This window comes from Aquarana catesbeiana, linkage group LG09 (assembly GCF_042186555.1).
Source record: "Aquarana catesbeiana isolate 2022-GZ linkage group LG09, ASM4218655v1, whole genome shotgun sequence".
Taxonomy (NCBI): domain Eukaryota; kingdom Metazoa; phylum Chordata; class Amphibia; order Anura; family Ranidae; genus Aquarana; species Aquarana catesbeiana.
Genome location: NC_133332.1, coordinates 238,728,123 through 238,736,107, shown reverse-complemented (window position 1 = coordinate 238,736,107; position 7,985 = coordinate 238,728,123).

The following is a 7,985-nucleotide window of genomic DNA, read 5'->3' as shown; positions in this document are numbered from 1 at the left end:
CGATACCACTAAGCACTTAGCCATGGCGAGGGTATATTAATAAGGTTAGGAGATTCAATAGTAGTGGTGCCCGAAGCCAGTACCCCAGGGGAGAGCAGCTCACACCCCCTGACTTACTGGGAACACACAGCACATAGTCTTCTGGAGCACAGCTACACCTGAGAATCACATAGATACTAACGAACATTTGCACAAAAAGACCAACAGTAACTTGAAAACAAAAAAATAACATGAGCAACCAACCATGGTTAGCAACGGCCAACCCTCCCCGTAAGGAGGGTTGGCCGTTGTGCAGTCAATTACTTGGCAGTTCTAAATCGGTTCATTTCCACTGTGCACCTCGGAACAGTGAAGAGCACTTGAGTCCCAAAAAACTCATAGTCCAAGAACTAGTAACCTAAGTTGGGGTAGTGCAACCAGACTGGGACATCACAACGCCTCGAGTGAGCTGTGGGGTCTAGGCGTGTGTGTAACTGGTCCCGTCCTAGAGCTGTTGGAGTGACATGTAACGGAGAAGGTGTCCTGTCTTTCACCTGACTGAGCAGGGGCATATTCATCAGAGTCTGTTACAGGAATCAAGTAGTGCAAAATAAAGAAAAACCCAGAGCAAGTAAACCCAGAGGCAACCTGGGATATAATGAGGTCCATAGGTGGGTTATACATCTGTAAGCGGCAACTGTGGATCAGTGACAGTTAGGACATCCTGGAGAACCGGGGGAGGGGGGCTCAAAGCAGTCCAGCACATCCTGCATGACCCCCGATTACAGCAACTGTGCGCGGGAGCTGGGAAGGATATCAGGGCATAGGGACAAGGGCACAGTCACGCTTTCAGTTCCAGTAATGTGGAGAGAACGATCACACCAAAGCAGTCAGACATCACAGAGTAGACAGCGCAGTCTTCTTACAGGGGCAGAGCTTCCAACCAGGTGGATGCATTCTTGGGGTTGGTGAAGAAGCGAACCGTCTCCCCGTCCACCACCCACAGCTTAGCAGGGAACAAGATGCTGTATTTAATTCCTTTCCTCCTCAGGGCGGCTTTCACAGCATCAAAAGAGCGTCGCTGTCACTGTGTCTCCATGGTGTAGTCAGGAAACAGCAGGAGGTTGACATTCTTGAAAGGTAGTTCACCAGCAGTGCGAGAGGCCCTGAGCAGCTTGTCCCGGTCCCGAAAATTTAGCAGCCTGAGATTGAAGGTGCGAGGTGGGGCCACCTAAGGCCCGGGGCTAGGCGGGACCCAATGGGCCCTCTCAACCGCAAAGTATGGGGTAAGCTGAGCTGCTGGTAACAAGGAGCGCAGCAGGTCTTCTGTAAACAGGGCCAGGGAACCGCCCTCAACAAAGTAGTCTGGCAGGAGGTGATCACAGTTTGGCAGGAGTTGATAGCCGCTATTATCTCCGGCACTCCCGGGGGTGCTGAAACAGGATCCGCCTCGTGGTCTGTTTGCGATGCCATATTGCTATCGCGCGCAGGGGATCCTAAGGAGCGGGAGACCGGGCTGATCTCCACCGGGATATTCGGGGGGATTGTCAGTCTCTTACCCCTCTTCTGACTGCCAGGTTTCCCGGATCACACTCCAGGAGAGCTCAGGAACACGTCTGCTTAGTCTGCCATTCCGGCCACGCCCCCCGACTTGTCTTACTTTAGAAGCATTTATTTAACCTGAACCCTAAGCAGCTGAAAGGAGTGTGCAGTCAATTACTTGGCAGTTCTAAATCGGTTCATTTCCACTCCCGTCCAGATGGTAAACAGCTCCTGCATTTATCATCAGTTACACCACGTGTGGAGAAAAGAAACCTCTAAACAATGTTGGAAACAGAATCCAGCCTAAACTAGCAATAGTGACCTAGGAGGCTGCCACTTATGACCCCAGACTTCTAATGGATTCCCCCTATGTGCTGTTCCGCTGTGTTGTGTCTGGCCCTTCATCTGCAAATGCTTTTGTGGGTTCTCACATACAATATTTATAAAAGACAAGCAATGGAAGGAGGGCATGGTGGGTTGGAATAGAATGTAGCGAGAGGATAGATGGAAGAAGGAATGGGATGAGATAGAGGAAGGGAATAGAATGGAAGGAGTGGATGGAGAAGGCGAAGGGAGGGGATGGAAGAGAGTGAAGAGATGAGGAAGGGCATGGTGGAAATGGAGAGAGGAATAGAAGTGATGGACAGAGGGAATGTAGGGAAGGGATGGATGGAGGGGATGGAAAGGAGGGTTAAGATTGAGAGGGGGCGAAGGTAGGAGTGTTGGTAAGAATGAAGGGAGGGGATGAAAAGTGAGAGAAAAAGGAAGGGGATTGGCAGGGATTGAAGAAGGGGATATAGGGAAGGAGGAGGGAGAAGATGAGAAGGATTGAGGGATGGAGGGGGTGCATTTAGGAAGAGGATGAAGGGAGGGGATGGAAGAGGAGGTGTGGAAGAAATGAAGGGAAGGGATAGGAAGTATAGAGGGAATTTAAGAAAAAATACTTTGCTAAAAGTTAAACAAGATCTTTAAGGTGTTTTTCCAGGCATTATTATATTTTTAAACCAATTCATATATCTCACAAAAGTGAGTACACCCCTCGCATTTTTGTAAATATTTTATCTTTTCATGTGACAACACTGAAGAAATGACACTTCGCTACAATGTAAAGTAGTGAGCGTACAGCTTGTATAACATTGTAAATTTGCTGTCCCCTCAAAATAACTCAACACATAGCCATTAATGTCTGAATCGCTGGCAACAAAAGTGAGTAAACCCCTAAGTGAAAATGTCCAAATTGGGCCCAAAGTGTCAATATTTTCTGTGGCCACCATTATTTTCCAGCACTGCCTTAACTCTCCTAGGCATGGAGTTAACCAGAGCTTAACAGGTTGCCACTGGAGTCCTCTTTCACTCCTCCATGATATCACGGAGCTGGTGGATGTTAGAGACCTTGCGCTCCTCCACCTTCCATTTGAGGATGCCCAACAGATGATCAATAGGATTTAGGTCTGGAGACTAGGAATAAGCCGAACACCCCCCCGGTTCGGTTCGCACCAGAACCTGCGATGGACCGAAAATTCGCACGAACGTTAGAACCCCATTGACGTCTATGGGACTCGAACGTTCAAAATCAAAAGTGCTCATTTTAAAGGCTAATTTTCATGGTATTGTCCTAAAAAGGGTTTGGGGACCCGGGTCCTGCCCCAGGGGACGTGTATCAATGCAAAAAAAACTTTTAAAAACAGCCGTTTTTTCGGGAGCAGTGATTTTAATGATGCTTAAAGTAAAAAAAAAAAAAGTGAAATATTCCTTTAAATATCGTACCTGGGGGATGTCTATAGTATGCCTGTAAAGTGGTGCGTGTTTCCCGTGCTTAGAACAGTCCCTGCACAAAATGTAATTTTTAAAGGAAAAAAAGTCATTTAAAACTGCTTGCGGGTTTAATGTAATGTCGGGTCCTGGCAAAATGAAAAGATGAATATAGATGAAAATCAGTGAGACAAACGGCATGGGTACCCCCCAGTCCATTACCAGGCCCTTTGGGTCTTGTACGGATAGTAAGGGGAACCCCGCACCCAAATTAAAAAAGGAAACAGCAGTATACAGGCTCTGTACTCTGAACAGCAGTATACAGGCGGTGCAAACAAGACAGGGACTGTAGGTTTGTTGTTAAGTAGAATCTGTTTGTAATTTTGAACGGGTACATTTTTAACGTGTTTAGCTCCAGCCAAAAAATCTTTTTTAAGCTTTTTGGAAAACACAGGGAAGGGTTATCACCCCTGTGACATTTGTTTTGCTGTCTGTGCTCCTCTTCAGAAGATTTAACCTCAGTTTTTGTCCCAGTGACAAATGTTTTTTGAAAATTTGGGGTTTTTTGTGAAACAAGGATTGGTGATAAAGCATCAGTGGAAAGGAGAAATGTTTTTCCCATATTAACTCTTACAGGAGAGAATTTCCCTTCCTAGGGGTAGATTTCATCTCACTTCCTGTTGTCTCCTTCCGTTTGCAAGTAGGAGTCGTTTGTAAGCTGGATGTTTGAAAGTAGGGGCCTGTCCTATATACTCAGCAGAAATTTGGGCCTTAGGTGTTGTTGTGGCCACAACACTGTAAGCCCTCACAGGGCCCTTCTGTGAAATATTAGATCAAGAATTGTAATTACATGCCCCTGTTGAACAGGGGCAGAAAAATTGGTCCTTTGGTGGTGGTGCTGGTGCCACTACACTGTAAGTCCTCACTCGCTCTTGGTGGGCGCAGAAACGGGCCCTGCTGTGAAATATTAGATCAAGAATTGTAATTACATGCCCCTGTTGAACAAGGGCAGAAAAAATGGGACTTTGGTGGTGGTGGTGGTGGTGCTGGTGCCACAACACTGTAAGTCCTCACTCGCTCATGGTGGGCGCAGAAACGGCCCTGCTATGAAATATTAGCTCAAGAATTGTAATTACATGCCCCTGTTGAACAGGGGCTGAAAAATTGGGCCTTTGGTGGTGGTGCTGGTGCCACAACACTGTAAGTCCTCACTCGCTCTTGGTGGGCACAGAAACGGGCCCTGCTATGAAATATTAGATCAAGAATTATAATTACATGCCCCTGTGGAACAGGGGCTGAAAAATTGGGCCTTAGGCACTGGTGCCACAACATTGCAACCCCTCACAGATACTCTAGTTGGAACGCAAGAACGAGCCCTGCTGCAAAGTATTGCGTCAAAAATTGTAATTACATGCCCCTGTTAAACAGGGGCTGAAGAATTAGGCCTTAGGCACTGGTGCTGGTGCCACAACACTCCAACCCCTCACAGATACTCTAGTTGGAACGCAGGAACGAGCCCTGCTGCAAAGTATTGTATCAAAAATTGTAATTACATGCCCCTGTTAAACAGGGGCTGAAAAATTAGGCCTTAGGCACTGGTGCTGGTGCCACAACACTGCAACCCCTCACAGATACTCTAGTTGGAACGTAGGAACGAGCCCTGCTGCAAAGTATTGCATCAAAAATTGTAATTACACGCCCCTGTTAAACAGGGGCTGAAAAATTGGGCCTTAGGCACTGGTGACGGCACCCAGAACCAAAAATGTTCTTACAAGCTATCAGCGTGATCATTGAGGAGGAAGAGGATAATTACTCAGGATAGTCACTCAGCATAGGCAGTCTTTGAAGGGATCTGAGATTTCAAAAAAAATTATTCGGTTACATCAGCATCAAGTGCTTGGTAGCTGGTGGTGATCCAAGACTGATTCATTTTTATGAAGGTCAGTCGATCGACCGAGTCGGTGGACAGATGCACCCTGTGATCGGTTACAAAGCCTCCAGCAGCACTGAATGTGCGATCCGAAAGAACGCTGGATGCAGGACAGGCCAGTAGCTCAATTGCATACTGTGCAAGCTCTGGCCAGTGATCCATCCTCAAGACCCAGTAACCCAGAGGATTTTCGGTGGGAAAGGTGTCCAAGTCAGATCTTGCCCCTAGGTATTCCTGCACCATGTAAAACAGACGCTGGCGATGATTGCTGGAACCGATCATACCTTGGGGCTGCGGACTAAAAAATTGTCTGAACGCATCGGTCAGACGGCCACCTTCTCCGCAGCTCCTTCTTTGACTGATCGAAGTCTCAGCAACACGTTGTCCAGAAACAGGAGTTTGTAACCTCCCAGTCTCTGGGAACGCGTTGCACAAACCTTTGTGCAAGGCCTCCCGAAGATGTTTCATCCTCTGCTCCCTCTGCAACGGCAAGATAAGGTCCGCAACCTTACCCTTGTAACGTGGATCAAGGAGGGTTGCCAGCCAGTATTGGTCCTTCTCCTTGATACCTTGAATACGAGGATCCTTACGCAGGCTTTGCAGGATCAGGGAGGCCATGCAGCGTAGGTTTGCTGAGGCATTCGGTCTGGAGTCCTCTGGGTCACTGAGGATGACATGGTCCGCAGCTGATGCTGAGTGCCAGGCTCCACCTCCATACTGACACAATCCTCCTCCTCCTCCTCTTCCTGTGTGATCGGCGGGCACGCAGGAACACTGTCTGGATAAAGGGGGCCTTGAGAGCTAAGGAAGTCTTCCTCTTCCTGCCTCTGTTCTGCCTCAAGTGCCCTGTCCATTATTCCACACAGCGTGTGCTCCAACAGGAGGACAAGGGGGACAGTGTCACTGATGCATGCACTGTCACTGCTCACCATCCTCATGGCCTCCTCAAATGGTGACAGAACAGTGCATGCATCCCTGATCATGGCCCACTGGCATGGGGAAAAAAAAACAAGCTCCCCTGACCCTGTCCTGGTGCCATAGTCGCACAGGTACTCATTGATGGCCCTCTGCTGCGTGTGCAGCCGCTGCAGCATGGCCAACGTTGAGTTCCACCTGGTGGGCATGTCACAAATTAGGCGGTTCTTGGGCAGGTTGAACTCCTTTTGGAGGTCCGCCAGCCGAGCACTGGCATTATATGACCGGCGGAAATGCACACAGACTTTCCTGGCCTGCCTCAGGACATCCTGTAAGCCCGGGTACCTGCCCAAGAACCGCTGCACCACCAAGTTAAGGACATGAGCCAAACAGGGCACATGGGTCATTTGTCCCTGTCGGAGGGCAGAGAGGAGGTTGGTGCCATTGTCGCAAACCACCATTCCTGCCTTAAGTTGGCGTGGTGTCAACCACCTCTGAACCTGCCCCTGCAGAACTGACAGAACCTCTGCCCCAGTGTGGCCCCTGTCCCCCAAGCACACCAGCTCAAGCACCGCATGGCATCTTTTGGCCTGCGTACCGCTGGTTCCGAGGACAAAGCACAGGAAGAGGCCATGAAGAAGAAGAGGAGGGGGTGGAGGAGAGAGGTGTGTCACAATCATTAGTACTGGCATTTTGGAGGCGTGGTGGCGGAACAACCTCCAACACTACTGCACCTTGTCCTGCATCCTTCCCAGCTGCCAGCAGAGTCACCCAATGCGCTGTGAAACTTAGGTAACGTCCCTGTCCATGCCTGCTGTACCATGAGTCAGCGGTAATATGCACCTTACCGCTGACCGCCCTGTCCAGCGAGGCATGGACATTGCCTTCCACATGCCGGTAGAGAGCCGGAATCGCCTTCCGTGAGAAAAAGTGGCGTTTGGGTACCTGCCACTGAGGAACCGCACATTCCACAAACTCACGGAAGGGGGCAGAGTCTACCAACTGAAAAGGCAGCAGTTGAAGTGCTAGCAATTTTGCCAAGCTGGCATTCAACCACTGGGCATGTGGATGGCTGGGAGCAAACTTCTTTCGGCGGTGCAGCAGCTGGGGCAGGGAAATTTGCCTGGTACAATCTGACGTCGGTGTACCGAAAGCAGATTGCCCACAAGTACTTGGCTGTGACACACCTAATTCTACACCTTCATTCCTCTCAGTGCAGGTCTCAGAGAGGACTGAAGGTATAGTGGGGTTGGAGATCTCAGCTGATGAGGAGCAAGGAGAGGTCCTCTTTGTTCTTTGGTGTGGGTCTTTTAGATACGCTTGCCAACGAACTGCATGGCAGGTCAACATATGTCTGGTCAAGCATGTGGTACCCAAGCGGGAGATGTTTTGGCCACGCGAGATACGCTTGAGACATATGTTGCAAATAGCAGCGGTGCGATCTGATGCACTCGTCTCAAAAAAGGCCCACACCAAAGAATTTTTTGAATAACGCGCAAAGATTGCAGCGCCCTGCACATGCGGAGCTTTGGGGTGTGATGCAGTCAGTGTGCTGCCCCTAGGTTGACCCCTGGAGGGCATCCTGCCTCGTTGGTGATGTGCCGCCTCCTCCTCCTCTCTCCTATCAGGCACCCACGTTGAGTCAATGACCTCATCATCCCCTCCCTCCTCATCACTGGAGCAAACCTGGCAGTATGCTGCAGCAGGGGGAGCATGACTGCCAGATTGCTGTCCTTCTTGGGCACCCCTCTGTCCGTGCTCACGTTACTGCCTTCATCTAGCTCAGTATCATCATCAGAGCCTTCCAAACGCTGGGCATCTTCCTGGAGCATGTACCCAGCACTGTGGTCAAACAGTTCGAGGGACT